At 41.2% G+C, this 17,707-nt stretch overlaps 5 non-coding genes across 5 annotated transcripts; all 5 read left to right on the top strand.

Moving 5' to 3' along the window:
* The first annotated feature begins 7,273 nt into the window (after window positions 1-7,273).
* LOC130140564 (U5 spliceosomal RNA) lies at window positions 7,274-7,391 on the top strand. Its single transcript, XR_008818539.1, has one exon. It is a non-coding gene; the product is annotated as a U5 spliceosomal RNA (small nuclear RNA).
* Window positions 7,392-8,522: 1,131 nt separating this feature from the next.
* LOC115669649 (U2 spliceosomal RNA) lies at window positions 8,523-8,718 on the top strand. Its single transcript, XR_008818534.1, has one exon. It is a non-coding gene; the product is annotated as a U2 spliceosomal RNA (small nuclear RNA).
* A 3,967-nt stretch (window positions 8,719-12,685) lies between these two features.
* Window positions 12,686-12,803, top strand: LOC130140563 (U5 spliceosomal RNA). Its single transcript, XR_008818538.1, has one exon. It is a non-coding gene; the product is annotated as a U5 spliceosomal RNA (small nuclear RNA).
* Window positions 12,804-13,944: 1,141 nt separating this feature from the next.
* LOC115669639 (U2 spliceosomal RNA) lies at window positions 13,945-14,140 on the top strand. The gene has a single exon (XR_008818541.1). It is a non-coding gene; the product is annotated as a U2 spliceosomal RNA (small nuclear RNA).
* A 2,689-nt stretch (window positions 14,141-16,829) lies between these two features.
* Window positions 16,830-16,946, top strand: LOC115669188 (U5 spliceosomal RNA). The gene has a single exon (XR_004004312.1). It is a non-coding gene; the product is annotated as a U5 spliceosomal RNA (small nuclear RNA).
* Window positions 16,947-17,707: the final 761 nt, after the last annotated feature.

The following is a 17,707-nucleotide window of genomic DNA, read 5'->3' as shown; positions in this document are numbered from 1 at the left end:
CCAATCCCAGTCTAAATAAATTTGCTTCGGTAGTGTCATCACTTGTGTGAAGACGATTCATTTGATTGTGCTGTAGCTGTGCGAGCCAAGCAACATCATTGCTGAAGCGAAGAATCCAAGACACTAGTGATCTGTCTGCGTTTATGGGTTTTATTTGTGCTTATTGGTTCTGTTCTATTGTTCAATGACCATTGGAGTCCTTTATGGTGGTGATTGTCCAACAAATTCGTGGCTGCTTTTCAAACCCACCCACCATAAAACAAAACGACCCGGCCCAATCCAACTGAATTCCGTAAGATCCTAAAACTGGTTTTTGGAATTTTCCCTTATTAAAACTACAATTTTTTTTTCATAAGGATCCGAAATCGGTTGGGCGGTCTCTTGATGGTTTGTGAAATTGCTTTAAGCAATTGCGGTTGAAGAAAGTAAAATTGGTAAGACCGGATAGAAAATTTCTTTTATAAATAATATTTTTAAATATTTTAATATTTCTTTCTTTTTCTTTTTTTTTTTTCTTTTCCTCCTTCTTGGCCATAGCTTGCTTTCATAGGCCATGGCCAGAGTAAAATATTTTTATTAATAATATTTTTATTAAAAGTATTTTTTTCTTTTTTTTGCCATGTTTGGCTTCAAATCCGAGCCATGTTTACCAGAGTAAAATATTTTTTTATTAATAATATTTTTTATTAATATATTTTTATTTTTTTGGCCGGTGCGGTTCTAGTAGGCCATGGCCAGGTAAAAATAATTTTTTTTATTAATAATATTTTTTATTAAAATATTTTTATTTTTTTTTGCCATGGCTCATTGATCGGCCACGCCAAGGCTAAGTAAAATATTTTTTTATTAAAATATTTTTATTAAAAATATATTTTTTTCTTTGTTTTGGCCATGGCCGATCGCCAGCCAACCATGGCTCCAGGTAAAATATTTTTTATTAATAAATTTTTTTATTAAAATATTTTATTAAAAATATACATTTTTATTTTTTGGGCCATGGCACAGTCGCACAAACTAGTGGGTCCGATAAAGTATTTTTTTATTAATAATATTTTTTATTAAAATATTTTTATTTTTTTGCCAAGGCCGCTGGTCGCTGCGACTACATGGCTCGAAATATTTTTTATTAAAATATTTTTATTAAAAATATATTTTTTATTTTTTTGGCCATGGTTCGATCGCGACCATACGGCGACTGTAAAATATTTTTATTAATAATTTTTTTATTAAAATATTTTTATTAAAAATATACATTTTTATTTTTTTTGGCCATGGCACGGTAGCCGGCCATGGCCGGTAAATAATTTTTTTATTAATAATATTTTTTATTAAAATATTTTTATTAAAAATATATATTTTTCTTTTTTTTGCCATGGCACTCATCACCGGCCATAGCGGGTAAAAATATTTTTTTATTAATAATTTTTATTAAAAATATATATTTTTTCTTTTTTATGTTAGGTTTTTATTTCCAAAGTCCATTTGCAAAATAATTCACCAAACACTATATTTTGGCCAAAGTAGCTTTACAAAATATTTTTACCAAACACCATTTACATTTCCCCCAATGGGCTTTCACCCAAAGGTATTTGCATAGAATCATAAAATTATGTAGATTTTGATCTTTGTCCTTTGACAGAGTTAGTCCCAAAGAAAAATTGGACCGAATAACTGGGGCTCTCATGAAATGGCGATTTTGAAAAATGAGTTCGGCGTCATATTTGCCCAAGCAGTACACGAGATGAAGTCAAATTTGGGTTTTTGTATAAAAGTGATTGAGGAATGAATTCAGACTTTGCTTTAAGATGGGCTTTGATACATAGGCTAGTTCAACTCATTTACCATCTTGGACCATAGGGAAATACGGTTGCCATTTCTCGGATGATAAAGGTCCATAACACTGTTAGGAGAAGTGGACATAACAGTGCCACAATTTTGGTACATTGCTCGCTTTAGTGCTATAACTTTTTAAGAGATCATTTAAGTGCAACAGTTTCTAAACATCGATAATTTTCTAGTAACATTATCCACTTGTGTTGTCGGAAAAACACATCTGACATTATTTTAGAGTAAACAATCTAACGCAACTTGCTAGATATGTCAGAACTCAAGATATTTCAAATGACATCGTTGGACAAAATAAATTTGCCTGAAATTGAGAATTAGGTCCAACTTGCTCCATAAACAAACCCTAACCCAAAATCTTTCCCCATATCGAGAAACTAGGGCTTTAATTTACTCCTAAGAAAATCCTAGCCCCAACTTTCAGATTCAATTAGAACGGATTATTGAGTAGCGAGGCACCCCATCTCATCAAGAGGCAGCCAATGCACTGATGAAATACACAAGCATCATCAGAAGGTTCAACATTGATTCTGGTTGTGGAGAAATGATGGGTGCCAAGAACTTAGAGAGAGAGAGAGAGAGAGAGAGAGAGAGAGAGAGAGAGAGAGAGAGAGAGAGAGAGAGACAGAGAGAGAGAGTTCTGATTAGGGGTGAGCATGGTTTGGGTGGGCGATTTCCACCCTAGAACCGGAAACCGCCCACTAATGATCGAATCCGAAAAATTAAAACCGGGAACCGCCCGTTGATTTCATGGATCCACTTGGGAACCGAACCTCCGATCCGGTCCTGTTCCCGGGTGGGTTCATGGAACGGATCCCATCAAGTTTCACGCGTCAGCACTGTAATATGCAACAAAGAATTACACAATGGAAAGAAATGATTCAGGATTAATTAAAATTACATCTCATCAAAGACACTCACAGCCAGAGCCAATGAACCAACAAAATGAATGTTAGGAAGTGTGTAAGCAAGAGAGCACACTTACCAAACTTGTTATGAATGGGCAAAAGCAGTCAATGATCCAACATAAAAACTAGTTAGTAGCCTATATGCATTGAACGGGCCGTTAGTCAACAGCCGTAGAGCCACTGCCCCATTGAGCCAGAGTCATTACATGACAAAAGGTATTTATATTGCTAGATAAGATTAGCGAGTTTCACAATAGGGGTTTAGGATATTTCATTTTTTAAAAAGATTAAAAATTAAATAAAAATAATATATATTACCGGTTTGGTCTGAGTGGGTAATTCTATACCTAGAACCAAGTACCGGACCGGTTCGCTTAGGAACCACCGGTTCTGGGCCAATCCAATCCGATTTCAGGTGGTCCGAGCGATTTTCGGTTCCTTTACACGCCCCTAATTTTAATGATGATGGTGGTGGCAGCCAAAGGAGGAGGGTAGTGGTGTGGTGTCCAAAGTGAAGCATTAGTTTTGGTTTGCAATAAAAAAGAAGCGCTAGGGTTTGGATTGCCTTCCCAAAATTCTCAAACCGAGAGCAAGACATAGCTTAAATGACGCTGTTTTAAACATTTTCACTGGCATCATCTCTTTGATAAGTCATGTTGCATGATGTAATATTACATCAATGTCATGTAGGATTTTGAGGTAAGGGCCATCGCTGATGTAACTTAAGTGAACGTTTTTAAAAGTTATGGCACTTAAGTGATTGCTTGAAAAATTATGAAGTTATGATATCAAAATGAGTCCTGTACGAAAGTTATGATGCTGTCAATGTCATTTTCCCAAATATATATTATCTATCTTCAAACGTTGAAAACTTTATTTTCTTTGCCTTAAAATACGATTAGGTGCATGCTTCTTCCCTTGTGGGTCATAAGCCAACCTTTAGTGTATAGACATCCGCTTAGCTCCTTCATGGAGAGTAGCTAAGGCATGTAGAAATAATTTAGGGTTAATATCACAAAAAACCCCAACTTGGTACACTTGTAATAAATTTACACCAAACTAATTTTTTGACCACCAAAAACTCCAAATTGGTACACCTGTGACAAATTTACCCTCTATTAAATTTTACCGTTAAATTACTGAGTTAGATGACACGTAACAGTTGGCAGATGTACCAGTTTGATTTGTCACAGGTTTATCAATTCGTGATTTTTCGCGGTATTAATCCAATTTAATAGAAGGTAAATTTGTCACAAGTATACCAATTTGGGGTTTTTTATGGTAAAAAAATTAGTTTAGGGTAAATTGTTTCAGATGTACTAGTTTGAGTTTTTAATGGTCAAAAAATTAGTTCGGGATAAATCTGTCATATGTACCAGTTTGAGATTTTTCATGGTATTAACTCAATAATTTAATATAGCAAAAATGTCTCTATATACGATCCTTGATAGTAAGATCTCATCAAATTACTCGCACGATTTCTAATCATAGACTTTAGAGATGGGCACAAGACTCGAGAAATTTGTGTCCCATGGTGCCTCGTTGCGAAAGGGGCAAAGTTTTCTCCACGAAGGCATTTGGTGGGGTGGGACGAGGCGGTATCAGTCCCTCTCCTTTTGTATATTTTTAGAAAATTATTCATTAATTATAAGTAACATATTAAAATTTTTTTATTATATCATATAACTTATGACCCACTTAATTTGAAATTCACGTAAACTAAAGAAAAAAATATTTTATTCAGTGAATGATACAAATACATTAATATAATTAAGTAGTGTTATGTTTGCAATTCTTTAATAGTTATAATGACCAAATTAATGAACCTAAAAGAGTGTTGACACCTATTTTTAATTTGCCCAAAATTAATTGCAAAATTTAGGAGTTAATTTCTTTAATTCCTAAAACAAAAAAATATTTCTATTTAAATGCATTGCATATAGACATTAGGCATATGTGCATTAATAGGGCCTATTAGAGCATATTTTCTTAAATTAAAAAAAAAAAAAATCGAAATCGATTCGGGCCAGGTCGGGGCTGGGCCGACCCGGCCCTTTTCTTCCTTTTTCTTTTCCTCTACGCGGCCCAGCCCGTTTCCTTTTCTTTTTTTCCTCCCGCGCGGATCGGGCACAGCCCCCCAGCTGCCTCTTCCTTCTCCCCGTCGCTCTCGCTGCCCTATTCGTCTGTGCTCGACGGAAGCGTGACGCACGGCGGCGCCGCTTCTCGCCGTCGCTGTCCGGCCAGAGGAAGGCCGAAGGAGCACGCCGACGGGACTGGCATTAATTGCCAGTCCCGTCCTTCCCGTTTCCCCGGCTCCCTTATCCTCTCCTCCTTCCTCTCTGCGTTTGTGTTGAACCGGCCCCCCTGCTCTGCTCTGCTCTGCACCGGCCTGCAATGGCCACGAAAGTCGTGGCGTGGCGTAGGCCGGTGCAGGCCGTCGTCACGCCGACGCAGAGAGGCAGAGAGACACGGGGACGCCGCCTATAAAAGCCAGAGAGAGAGAGAGAGCCGAGGTCGGTGATTTTTCAAAAAAAACAGAGAGGGAACGTGAGAGCGTGAGCCGGGAGAGACAGGAAGCCTCCGGCAGCCACCGCGCCTCAGCCATCCATCCCCGTCGCCGAGCCGACGGCGGCGACAGAGAGAGAGAGAGCGGGTCGGCGATTTTCAGAGAAAAACAGAGTGAGAGAGAGAAACCGAGAGAGACCGAGAGAGATTAGAGAGTGAAACAGAGAAGAGAGAGGGAGCCGAGAGTCCGCCGGAGCTAAAGAAGAACCAGCAGCGGTCGTCGACGCCGCCAGACCCGCCGGAAGCCGCCCAGACGCGCCGTCGACCGGTGAGCCCCCCTCGGCCGAGAAGCTCCCCTGTTTTCCCCTGTTTTTTGCCTCGGTTTGGCCGGGACTCGCGCCGGCCGTTTCGCTCGAATCCCGGCCCATACGGCGTCGGTCCGGTCCCGGTCCCCCGCTCACCGTCCGACGAACCCAAGCCGCTGGAGCCGACCGGATCGCCGGAGGAGGTCGGAATCCCCCGTTTTCCACGCGCCCGCCAAGCGTTCGACGAAATGCCTCAACCACGCCGGTTTTGTTCCATCGCCGACCGGCGAACGGTGGTCCGACGGCGGTTCAGGTGAGTGGCACGGCCAGAGGCGGTCCTGGTCGGGCGACTAGGGGGCGGCACTGGCCTGGGTCGGCCGGCGGACGGCCAATTTTGGCCTCGCCGGCGCCCTCCCCACGGATCTGTTTGTTCGGGTCGGATTCGACCCGAATCACCGAGATCCGACCCGGCCAACGCCCGGTCGGATCCGTTGACTCGGGTCGGTTCCGACCGACCCGGATGCGTTCGACCCGGGTCAACGACCGGGTCGGATCCGTTGACCCGGGTCGGTTCCGACCCGATCCGGATTGACCGATCCGACCCGTCGGATCCGTTGACCCGGGTCGGTTCCGACCCGATCCGGATTGACCGATCCGACCCGGGTCAACGCCCGGGTCGGATCCGTTGACCCGGGTCGGTTCCGACCCGGATCCGCCCGACCCGGGTCGGTTCCGACCCGGATCCGCCCGACCCGGTTAATATTATTTTATTATTTTATTTTATTTTTAAAAATTTTTTTTAAAAAAAAATTAAATTATTATTATTTTTTCTTTTTCTTTTCTTTTGTATTATTATTAGTATTATTAAAATTTATTTATTTATTTTTTTTATTTTTTCGAAAAAAAAAAAAATTTAAAAAAAAAAAATTTAAAAAAATTTGTTTGATATATTCTAAGTGTCTTAATCTAATGTGATATTATTATGCATGTTTTTTGTCTTGTTTAAGTTAGACAAGCCTGAGGTTGCGCGGTAGTATTTTGCATGTTAGTTTTTATTACCGTTGTATTGTTATGCATGTTTTTAATACAATTGCATGAGCTGTTGTGTTTTGAATGTCATCTGACTTAGTTAAGGTTAGAACCTTAGGCTGCATGCATTGTTGTGTTCCTGACTGCTAATCGTTTCTGATTATGCACTCGCTTGATCACCTCACATGTTAGGAGAAAGGTCCTAAAATCAATTCAAATTGCCTGACAAATGTTTTCAGAAATGAACAGGGTAAAAAGGTACCGAAAGGGCATTAGTTATCCAACTAGTGTAACCAAGTCCCCGAATTCGGTTAATCTCGGTTCGTAGGAATAGGGTGATTCTCCCATCACCCTATTTGGGTTTCTAATCGACCCACCCCAAATCGATTAGTGGCGACTCCTTGATATAAACCACTTGCATGTTAAACACTTAAACCCTAAGTCGCGATATGGTATGGGCTTGGGAGAGCCCGAGTTAAGTCCCGAACCTAGACTTAGCACGTACCAGGCGAGCCCCCCTTCTTTTTTTGCATGGTGTTTAAAAAAGAGCTCGGGAGTTCGGTCGCGACAAAGAGCCTCCACTAATTCTTCTTGTTGAACGTCCCACATTGGAAGAAAGGCAATAACAGGGCAACAAGGCCGACGACAAAAGACAAGGTCGTAGAAATGGACAAATCACGCAGCCATGTGATGAGCACAGAGCGAACTATTCTTTCGCCTTTTACTAAAGAATACCGTGTGCTCGTCACAATTAGTGGCATACGCCTATTTTTGGAGGGGCTTCTTCAACTGAGGAAGCTCCTAAAACTGAGTCAAATGATTTCTTAGCCCCTTGTGGGTGCCACTGGTGTTTATGGATTCACTTCCTTGAGTGCACTGCCTTGCTGTTACGTAGTCTTAAGTCTTGACCATTGTTCAAGCGACCTCGTTAGACCACATCAGAACTCCAACATTGCACTGAGCTTAAAACCTCGGAGTGCGTATTTATGGAGTCTTCCCTTGGTGAAGAGTAGCAAACACCTGTGGCAAGTCAGGGCTCAGAGGAAGAGAAACATGTATCTCCATGTGTGATTTCGCCTTTCATTAAGGAACCGTAACCATGCGCTTTCAATCCTAGCCTCCAAACCAATTGTTTCTTGCAACTGCTGTCCTAATAAAAAAAAATTGACTCCAGCTCAGTTCAATAGGACGATGGATTCTTGCTTGACACCAAATCATGCGTTTCTAGTTTTCTGAGTTTTCGCTTGTTCTCTGCGTCATCATGAGTAAATGGATTAGTGCTCAATCGCCACGAACTAACAAATAACACACAGATCGATTGCTCCTCTGAGCCAAGTCAAGTGACTGCAAGAAACTTTCTTTGAAAGAATAGGATTTGAACTCCGAACCAAAATCAGTATCCGGACCGCCAAAATGTTCTGTTTCAATCCTTACCGTAGGCTTTCATGAGTCTTCCAAGTATGCTATTGTTCTTTCTTCTTTTTTGCAAAGAGAAACTGTTGCGGAAAAACACCAAAAGATGCACAAATCGAAGCACAAATAGCAAAGGATGTAAGCAAGATCAAAACCACACTAGACACAAGATATACGTGAAAATCCAAAATGGAAAAAATCACGGTGAGAGAGATGGGTTTCACTATATTTAACAACAAGTACAAGAGTACAATCCATAAGTCAAAAGACCACTTGGTGAGCCACAAGTCTAACAAAAAAATAGGAAAAATAAATATGGGAGAGAATGTGGAGACTAAGATTAGAGATAGAGTTGTGCAACACATTCCTTTTATAGCCCCCTAAAACAGGTCTAAAATAAATGTGTTTGATCCAAAATACCCTTGAAACGGTGAAAACGAGTCCCACATAGGGAACGCAGAAAGCATAAAGGACCAGAGCAAGGGATAAAAGAGGAGGCTAGGCAACGGACAAAAGCATACCTTTCTCGGCCTTTTGGCTAAGATCAAGTGTAGTATCTGTTCTTATCAGTTTAATATCTGATACGTGGGCTATAGGTTCACATGATATTAAATTAATTTTTTTAGGGGGAGAGGCCACCACGGTAGCTTGCTATTGGGCTTCTCAAGCGTCGCTCGGGCGTTGCACTGCAGCCCTTGCCTGGCGCACCCCACCCAAGCCCAGTCGAAATATAACAATTTTTGGTTTGCTACATGATGCACGATGCTTCTGTGATGCATAACTAGAGCACAGAGCTTTCAGGATTGGTATTGGGTTTAGCTGTTGGAGCCAAGCAAACATCTTGCTGAAGCGAATAATCCAAAAGACTAGCGATCCGTCTGTGTTTCTCGGGTTTATTTGTGCAGAGTGGTTCTGTTCTATCATACAATGAGCGTTGGAGTCTTTTTGTGATGGTGAATGTCCCACAAATTCATGGGTCCTTTGCAAACCCACCCACCATAAAAACAACCTAACCCGACCTGACAGAATTTTTTTTTTCCTTCCCTAAGATCCTAAATTTGTTTTTGGGATTTTTCTTTATTAAAACTACGATTTCGCAAGGATCCGAAATCAGTTGGACCGTCTTGATTGCCTTAGACGGTGGCAGTTTAAGATGGTAAAATTGGTAAGACTGGATAGATTCATAAAATCGTGCAGATTTTGATCTCTGCCCATCGATGGAGTTAGTCCCAAAAATAGAAAAATTGGACCGAATAACTGGGACTCCCATGAGATGAGGTCAGATTTTGGCTTTTGCATACAACCGATTAAGGAACGAATTCTGACTTTATTTTATACGAGCTTCGATAGATTAGCTAGTTCAACCTATTTACCATCTCATACCACTGAGAAGTCCGGTCGCATTTCCTAAGATGAGAAAGGCCACTACAAAAAAACATGTTTTTTCCGACGAAATTTCCAACGAAAAATTTGGAAAAATTCGTTGGAAAACGAATTTCCAATGAATTTTCCAACGAAAAAAAATTCGTTGGTAATAAGTCGTCGGAAATTTTTCCAACGAAAAATTTCAATTTTCGTTGGAAATTTGCGATAAATTTGTTTTCGTTGGAAAATTCGTTGGAAAACTCGTGGCTAAATTCGTTGGAAACGAATTTTTTTTTCCGACGAATTTTTTTCGTTGGAAATTACAAATTTTTTTTTGGTCGAGTTAAAAATCGTGGAAATTTTTTTTCCATCGAAAAAGAATTTTTTTTTTGGTCAAAATTTTTTTTTTTGATCGAAAAATAGCCCTCGCCGCCGGCGAGGGCCAGCCTCGTCGCCGGCGAGGGCCCGCCTCGTCGCCGGCGAGGCCGAGCTCGCCCGGATCCGGGCGAGCTCGAGCTCGCCGGCCATGGCGAGCTCGGCCCTCGCCATGGCCGGGCCATGGCGAGCTCGGCCCTCGCCATGGCCGGCGAGGGCAAGCCTCGTCGCCGGCGAGGGCAAGCCTCGTCGTCGGCGAGGCCGAGCTCATCGTCGGCGGGGCCGAGCTCGCCCGGATGCGGGCGAGCTCGGCCCTCGCCATGGCCGAAGATGAAGAAGAAGCGGCGACGACGAGGGCGGGAGCGAGGCTTCGAGGCCGCCGCCCGTCAAGTCCGTCGTCGTCTCCTAGCCTCGCCGGCCATGGCGAGGGCCGAGCTCGCCATGGCCGGCGAGCTCGAGCTCGCCCAAATCCGGGCGAGCTCGGCCCTCGCCGGCGACGAGGCTTGGTGGCGTCAGGGGGCCGTCGGAGGCTTGGTGTCCATGGCGCCGGAGCCGGAGGAGGAGGGGGGGCGGCGGGGGAGGCGGAGGGGGAGACAGAGGGAGAAGGTGAAGGCGAAGGAGAGAGAGAGAAAGAGTGAATGTCGAAATCGAAAGTTGTGGGAATAACGAGCGCGAAAATAAGGAACAAGTAGGGTTTTCGTTGCAAAATTCGTGGGAAAATTTTCCACGAATTTTGCAACGAAAATTGTACACACTAAAATAATTGCCCGGAAAATTGAAATTCGTTGGAAAATTATACACACTGAAGTAATTGCCCGGAAAATTGAAATTCGTTGGAAAATTCGTTGGAAATTTTCAACGAATTTTCCAACGAATATAAAAAATACCGAACAGTACCGGGTTTTTTTTGGAATTCGTTGGAAAATTCGTTGGAAATTTCCAACGAATTTTCCAACGAATATAAAAAATGCCGAACAATACTGTGTTTTTTTGAATTCGTCGCAAAATTTGTTGAAAATTTCCAACGAATTTTTTTTCGTTGGAAATTTCCAACGAACTTTGCGACGAAAATTTTTTCGTTGGAAATTTCCAAAGAAATTTGCGACGAAAAATTTTTCGTTGGAAATTTCCAACGAATTTTGCGACGAAAAATTTTTCGTTGGAAATTTCCAACGAATTTTACTTTTCGTTGGAAAATTCGTCGCAAATTTTCGTGTCAAAAATCCAGTTTTTTTGTAGTGGGCCCATAACTCTGTTCAAATAAACGAGAAATGGACAATAACGGTGCCACAAGTTTTGTACAATGCTCACTTGGTGCAAGCGCAACATTCTCTAAAAATCGATCATTTTCAAGTAAACATCAGCCACTTGTGTCATCAAACAATCACATGTAGCTTTATTTTAGAATAAATAATATTAATGTCGACACTCAAGATATATAGATCACATGATGTTCTTTGGCAACATAAATTTGCCCAAAATTGATATATTAGGTTCAATTTGCTCCATAAACCAAACCCCAATGCCAAATCTTTCCCCAAATTGAGAAATTATTACCCCAATGCCAAATCTTTCCCCAAATTGAGAAATTATGTTTAATTTTCTTCCCAAAAAATTCTAGCCCCAAATTCTAGTTTCAACTAGAATGGATTGTTCAATAGCGAGGCACCCGTGTCGGTTCACGATAGCCAAGGTGTTGATGAAACTGAACATGGGCTTCATTGGAAGGTTCGATATTGACGCCGGTTGTGGAGGGAGGAATGATGGGTGCCAAGGACTTAGAGAGAGAGAGAGAGAGAGAGAGAGAGAGAGAGAGAGAGAGAGAGAGAGAGATGGTGATGATGAAGGGGGCGGCCGGTGCACTCTACGGCTCCCTATTCAGTGCTATGCATGGTTCCTTGCTAACCTCTAGTTTGATGGTGAGGAGGCAGCAAGTGCGGTGTCCAAAGTGAAGCATTGATTTTGGTTTAAAATTGAAAAGAGTGGCTAGGGTTTGGATTGACAACATGATTAGCCCAAATTCTAAAACTAGGGGCAAGAAAAGCTTAAAGGGCATAGCTTTAAAACATTTTCGCTGACACCTCTTCGGCGAGTCATATTACATCATGCAGGATTTTCAGGCTAGGGCAATCACTAATGTAAGTTAAGTGAACTTTTTTAAAAGTTTCGATACTTAAGTGATCGTTTGAAAAGTTATAACACAAAATTGAGCACTTATGATGGCAAATATGATTTTCTCAAACATTTATTATCTCGCCTCACACATTCTAAAACCTTATTTTCTTTTCTTAAAACACGGCTAGGCGCATGCTTCGTGGGTCATAAGCCAACCGTCAGTGTATAGACATCAGCTTAGCCCCTTTATGGAGAGTAGCAAAGGCAAATAGAAATAATTTAAGACAGCAAAAATGTCTTGAGATTCAATCGTTGATAGTAAGATCTCATCAAATCACTCACATGGTCTCATATCATAGACACTAGGGATGGGCACGGGGCTAAAGAAATCGGCATCCCGTGGTGCCTCATTGCGACTAAGGCAAAATTTGCTCTGTGAGGCATTTGGCGGGGTGGGGCATGGCCGGTATTAGTCTTGCCCTCTTGTATATTTTTAGAAAATTGTAAACTAATTACAAGTAATATATTTAAATTCTAATTATTATATCATACAACTTATTCTAATTTATCAATCGCTTAATTTAAAATTAAAGTACATCAAAAAAATATGTTGTTAAGTATATAATGCAAACACATTAATATACATAAGCAGTGTTAAGGTTTGCAATTCTTTAGTAGTTACAAATACTAAGAAGCTTAAAAGTTAATGAACCTTAAAGAGCCTCTAGTTCTCTATATGGAACGTCCCACATAGGATGAAAGGCAAGAACGTAGGCAACAAGGCCAGTCACAAAACATGAGGTCGAACCATGTGATGGATTACGCAGCCATGTGATGAGCACAGAGCGAACTATTCTTTCGCCTTTTACTAAAGAATACCGTGTGCTCGTCACAATTAGTGGCATACGCCTATTTTTGGAGGGGCTTCTTCAATTGAGGAAGCTCCTAAAGTTGAGTCAAATGATTTCATAGCCCCTTGTGGTGCCACTGGTGTTTATGGATTCACTTCCTTGAGTGCACTGCCTTGCTGTTACGTAGTCTTAAGTCTTGACCATTGTTCAAGCGACCTCGTTAGACCACATTAGAACTCCAACATTGCACTTAGCTTAAAACCTCGGAGTGCGTATTTATGGAGTTTCCCTTGGTGAGGAGGAGCAAACACCTGTGGCAAGTCAGGGCTCAGAGGAAGAGAAACATGTATCTCCAGGTGTGATTTCGCCTTTCATTAAGGAACCGTAACCGTGCGCTTTCAATCCTAGCCTCCAAACCAATTGTTTCTTGCAACTGCTGTCCTAATAAAAAAAAATAAACTCGAGCTTAGTTCAATAGGACGATGGATTCTTGCTTGACACCAAATCATGCGTTTCTAGTTTTCTGAGTTTTCGCTTGTTCTCTGCGTCATCATGAGTAAATGGATTAGTGCTCAATCGCCAAGAACTAACAAATAGCACACAGATCGATTGCTCCTCTGAGCCAAGTCAAGTGACCCCAAGAAACTTTCTTTGAAAGAATAGGATTTGAACTCCGAACCAAAATCAGTATGCCGTATTATCCGGACCGCCAAAATGTTCTGTTTCAATCCTTACTGGAGGCTTTCATGAGTCTTCCAAGTCTGCTATTGTTCTTTCTTCTTTTTTGCAAAGAGAAACTGTTGCGGAACAACACCAAAAGATGCACAAATCGAAGCACAAATAACAAAGGATGTAAGTAATATCAAAACCACATGAGACACAAGATATACGTGGAAACCCAAAATGAGAAAAACCACGAAGAGAGAGATGGGTTTCACTATCTTTAAGAATAAGTATAAGAGTACAATCCAGAGGTCAAAAGACCACTTGGTGTGCCACAAGCCTAACAAAAAAATAAGAAGAGCAAAGAAAGGAGAGAATGTGGAGACTAAGATTAGAGATAGAGTTGTGCAACACATTCCTTTTATAGTCCCCCTCAGAAAAGATCTAAAATAAATGTGCATGATCCAAAATGTCCTTGAAACGGTGAAAATGAGTCCCACATAGGGAATGCAGAAAGCATCAAGGACCAGAGCAGGGGACAAAAGAGGAGGCTAGGCAACGGACCAAAGCATACCTTTCTCGGCCTTTTGGCTAAGATCAAGTGTAGTATCTGTTCTTATCAGTTTAATATCTGATACGTGGGCCATCGGTCCACATGATATTAAATTAATTTTTTTAGGGGGAGAGGCCACCACGGTAGCTTGCTATTGGGCTTCTCAAGCGTCGCTCGGGCGTTGCACTGCAGCCCTTGCCTGGCGCACCCCACCCAAGCCCAGTCGAAATATAACAATTTTTGGTTTGCTACATGATGCACGATGCTTCTGTGATGCATAACTAGAGCACGGAGCTTTCAGGATTGGTATTGGGTTTAGCTGTTGAATCCAAGCAAACATCTTGCTGAAGCGAATAATCGAAAAGACTAGCGATCCGTCTTTGTTTCTCGGGTTAATTTGTGCAAAGTGGTTCTGTTCTATCATACAATGAGCATTGGAGTCTTTTTATGATGGTGAATGTCCCACAAATTCATGGGTCCTTTTCAAACCCACCCACCATAAAAACAACCTAACCCGACCTGACAGAATTTTTTTTTTCCTTACCTATGATCGTAAATTGGCTTTTGGAATTTTTCCTTATTAAAACTACGATTTCGCAAGGATCCGAAATCAGTTGGACCGTCTTGATGGTTTGTAAAATTGCCTTAAACAGTGGCAGTTTAAGATGGTAAAATTGGTAAAGACTGGATAGAATCATAAAATCGTGCAGATTTTAATCTCTGTCCATGGACAGAGTTAGTCCCAAAAATAGAAAAATTGGACCGAATAAGTGCGCTCACATGAAATAGAGATTCTGAATAATTGTGGCTCACATGAGATGAAGTCAGATTTGGGCTTTTGTATACAACCGATTGAGGAACGAATTCTGACTTTATTTTATACGAGCTTCGATAGATTAGCTAGTTCAACCTATTTACCATCTCAAATCACTGAGAAATCTGGTCGCCCTTCCTAGGATGAGAAAGGCCCATAACACTGTTCAAATAAACGAGAAATGGACAATAACGGTGTTACAAGTTTTTTACGATGCTCACTTGGTGCTATAACCTTTTAAGCGATCATTTAAGCGCAACAATTTCTAAAAATCGATCATTTTCAAGTAAACATCAGCCACTTGTGTCATCAAAAAATCGCATATAGCTTTATTTTAGGATAAATAATATTAATGTCGACACTCAAGATACATGATGTTGTTTGGCAACACAAATTTGCCCAAAATTGAGATATTAGGTTCAATTTGCTCCATAAACCAAACCTGAAAGCCAAAATCTTTCCCCAAATTGAGAAATTATGTTTAATTTTCTTCCCAAAAATTCCTAGCCCCAAATTCTAGTTTCAACTAGAACGGATTGTTTTTTTTTTTTTGGGTCAGAACAAAGGCTTTTCATTGAAATCTTGAAACATAGCAACCCAGAAAACGGGGTCTCAAAACAAAGCATTTCAATAAGGGCCTGCGGAGGACGGGTCAACCAGTGTTCGGTAAGTTTTTTTCCCCTAAAAGTCTTCGCTACCCAGTCCGCCACTCTATTACTGTTCTTATTACGGATTGTTCAATAGCGAGACACCCGTGTCGTTTCACGATAGCCAAGGTGTTGATGAAACTGAACATGGGCTTCTTCGGAAGGTTCGATATTGACGCTGGTCGTGGAGGGAGGAATGATGGGTGCCAAGGACTTAGAGAGAGAGAGAGAGAGAGAGAGAGAGAGAGAGAGAGAGAGAGAGAGAGAGAGAGAGAGAGAGAGAGAGAGAGAGAGAGAGAGAGAGAGAGAGAGAGAGAGAGAGATGGTGATGGTGATGGAGGCGGCCGAAGCACTCTGCGGCTCCCTATTTAGTGATATGCATGATTCATTGGTAACCTCTAGTTTGATGGTGAGGGGGCAGCCAGTGCGGTGTCCAAAGTGAAGCATTGATTTTGGTTTAAAATTGAAAAGAGTGGCTAGGGTTTGGATTGACAACACGATTAGCCCAAATTCTAAAACTAGGGGCAAGAAAAGCTTAAAGGACATAGCTTTAGAACATTTTCGCTGACACCTCCTCGGCGAATCATATGACATCATGCAGGATTTTCAGGCTAGGGCAATCACTAATGTAAAGTTAAGTGAACTTTTTAAAAAGTTTCGATACTCAAGTGATCGTTTGAAAAGTTATAACACAAAATTGAGCACTTATGATGGCAAATATGATTTTCTCAAACATTTATTATCTCTCCTCACACATTCTAAAACCTTATTTTCTTTTCTTTTCTTTTCTTAAAACACGACTAGGCGCATGCTTTGTGGGTCATAAACCAACCTTCAGTGTATAGACATCAGCTTAGCCCCTTTATGGAGAGTAGCAAAGGCAAGTAGAAATAATTCAAGACAGCAAAAATGTCTTGAGATTCAATCGTTGATAGTAAGATCTCATCAAATCACTCACATGGTTTCGGATCATAGACACTAGAGATGGGCACGGGACTAAAGAAATTGGCGTCCCGTGGTGCCTCATTGCGACTGAGGTAAAATATGCTCTGTGAGGCATTTGGCGGGGTGGGGCGAGGCAGGTATTAGTCCTGCCCTCTTGTATATTTTTAGAAAATTGTATACTAATTACAAGTAATATATTAAAATTGTAATTATTATATCATATAACTCATTCTAATTTATCAATCGCTTAATTTAAAATTAAAGTACATCAAAAAAATATGTTGTTAAGTATATAATACAAACACATTAATATACATAAGCAGTGTTAAAGTTTGCAAATCTTTAGTAGTTACAAATAGTAAGAAGCTTAAAAGTTAATGACCCTTAAAGAGCCTCTAGTTCTCTATATGGAACGTCCCACATAGGATGAAAGGCAAGAACATAGGCAACAAGGCCAGTCAGAAAAGATGAGGTCGAACCATGTGATAGATTACGCAGCCATGTGATGCGCGCAGAGCAAACTATTCTTTCGCCTTTTACTTAAGAATACCGTGTGCTCGTCACAATCAGTGTGCTCGTCACAATCAGTGGCATACGCCTATTTTTGGAGGAGCTTCCTTGGCTGAGGGAGCTCCTAAAATAGAGAGTGCAAATGATTTGTTAACCCCTTAACATCGATGTCAAGTTTAGCGACCGTCTCATGAAAGGTGGTGCTCGCCTGAGTATATCTACTTTTGCATTGAATTCCTAATGACGCTATCAGCATCAGATATTGAACAAGTTGTACTTGGCTATGCAAATGATTCCACCCTGAGATACCAGCATGCCCATAAGTCATTCCAATTTCTAGTGTTTAAAGATTCAGTTCCTTGAGTGCACTGCCCTGCTGTTGAATTAGTCTCAAGTCTTAATCATTGTTTAAGCCACGTCATTTGACCATGTCAGAACCTCGACGCTGCACTGCCAATCGCCAAATCATACCCTCTCGACCAACCGGGTAAAAATGACTATTTGTCGAGCTGTAAGAGCTTCAAACCCCAGAGAGCCTGTGTATGGAGTTTTCCCATGCTGAAAAGTAGCAAACACCTGTGGCAACGTCAGGGGCTCAGAGGAAGAGGAATATGTGACTCTCCATGTGTTATTTCGCTGTTCCCCAAAGAACCGTGACCGGGCGCTCGCAATCCTTGTAACTTTCAGGCTCGAAAACTGGACCATAAGCTTCCAAACCAATTGTTCCTTGCAACTGCTGTCCTAACAAAAAAAAAATGAACAACTCCGGTTCAGTTTAATAGGATGATTGATGCTTGCTTCACCCCAAGCCTTGCGTTTCTAGTTTTCGAGTTTCTGCTTATTCTCTGCCTCATCATAATTAAA

This window comes from Syzygium oleosum, unplaced genomic scaffold (genome assembly GCF_021117445.2).
Source record: "Syzygium oleosum isolate NSW1041296 unplaced genomic scaffold, Sole_v2.1 Sole_v2.19, whole genome shotgun sequence".
NCBI lineage: Eukaryota > Viridiplantae > Streptophyta > Magnoliopsida > Myrtales > Myrtaceae > Syzygium > Syzygium oleosum.
Note: the sequence above shows the minus strand (reverse complement) of the source record. Positions and strands in the feature narration are given on the sequence as shown.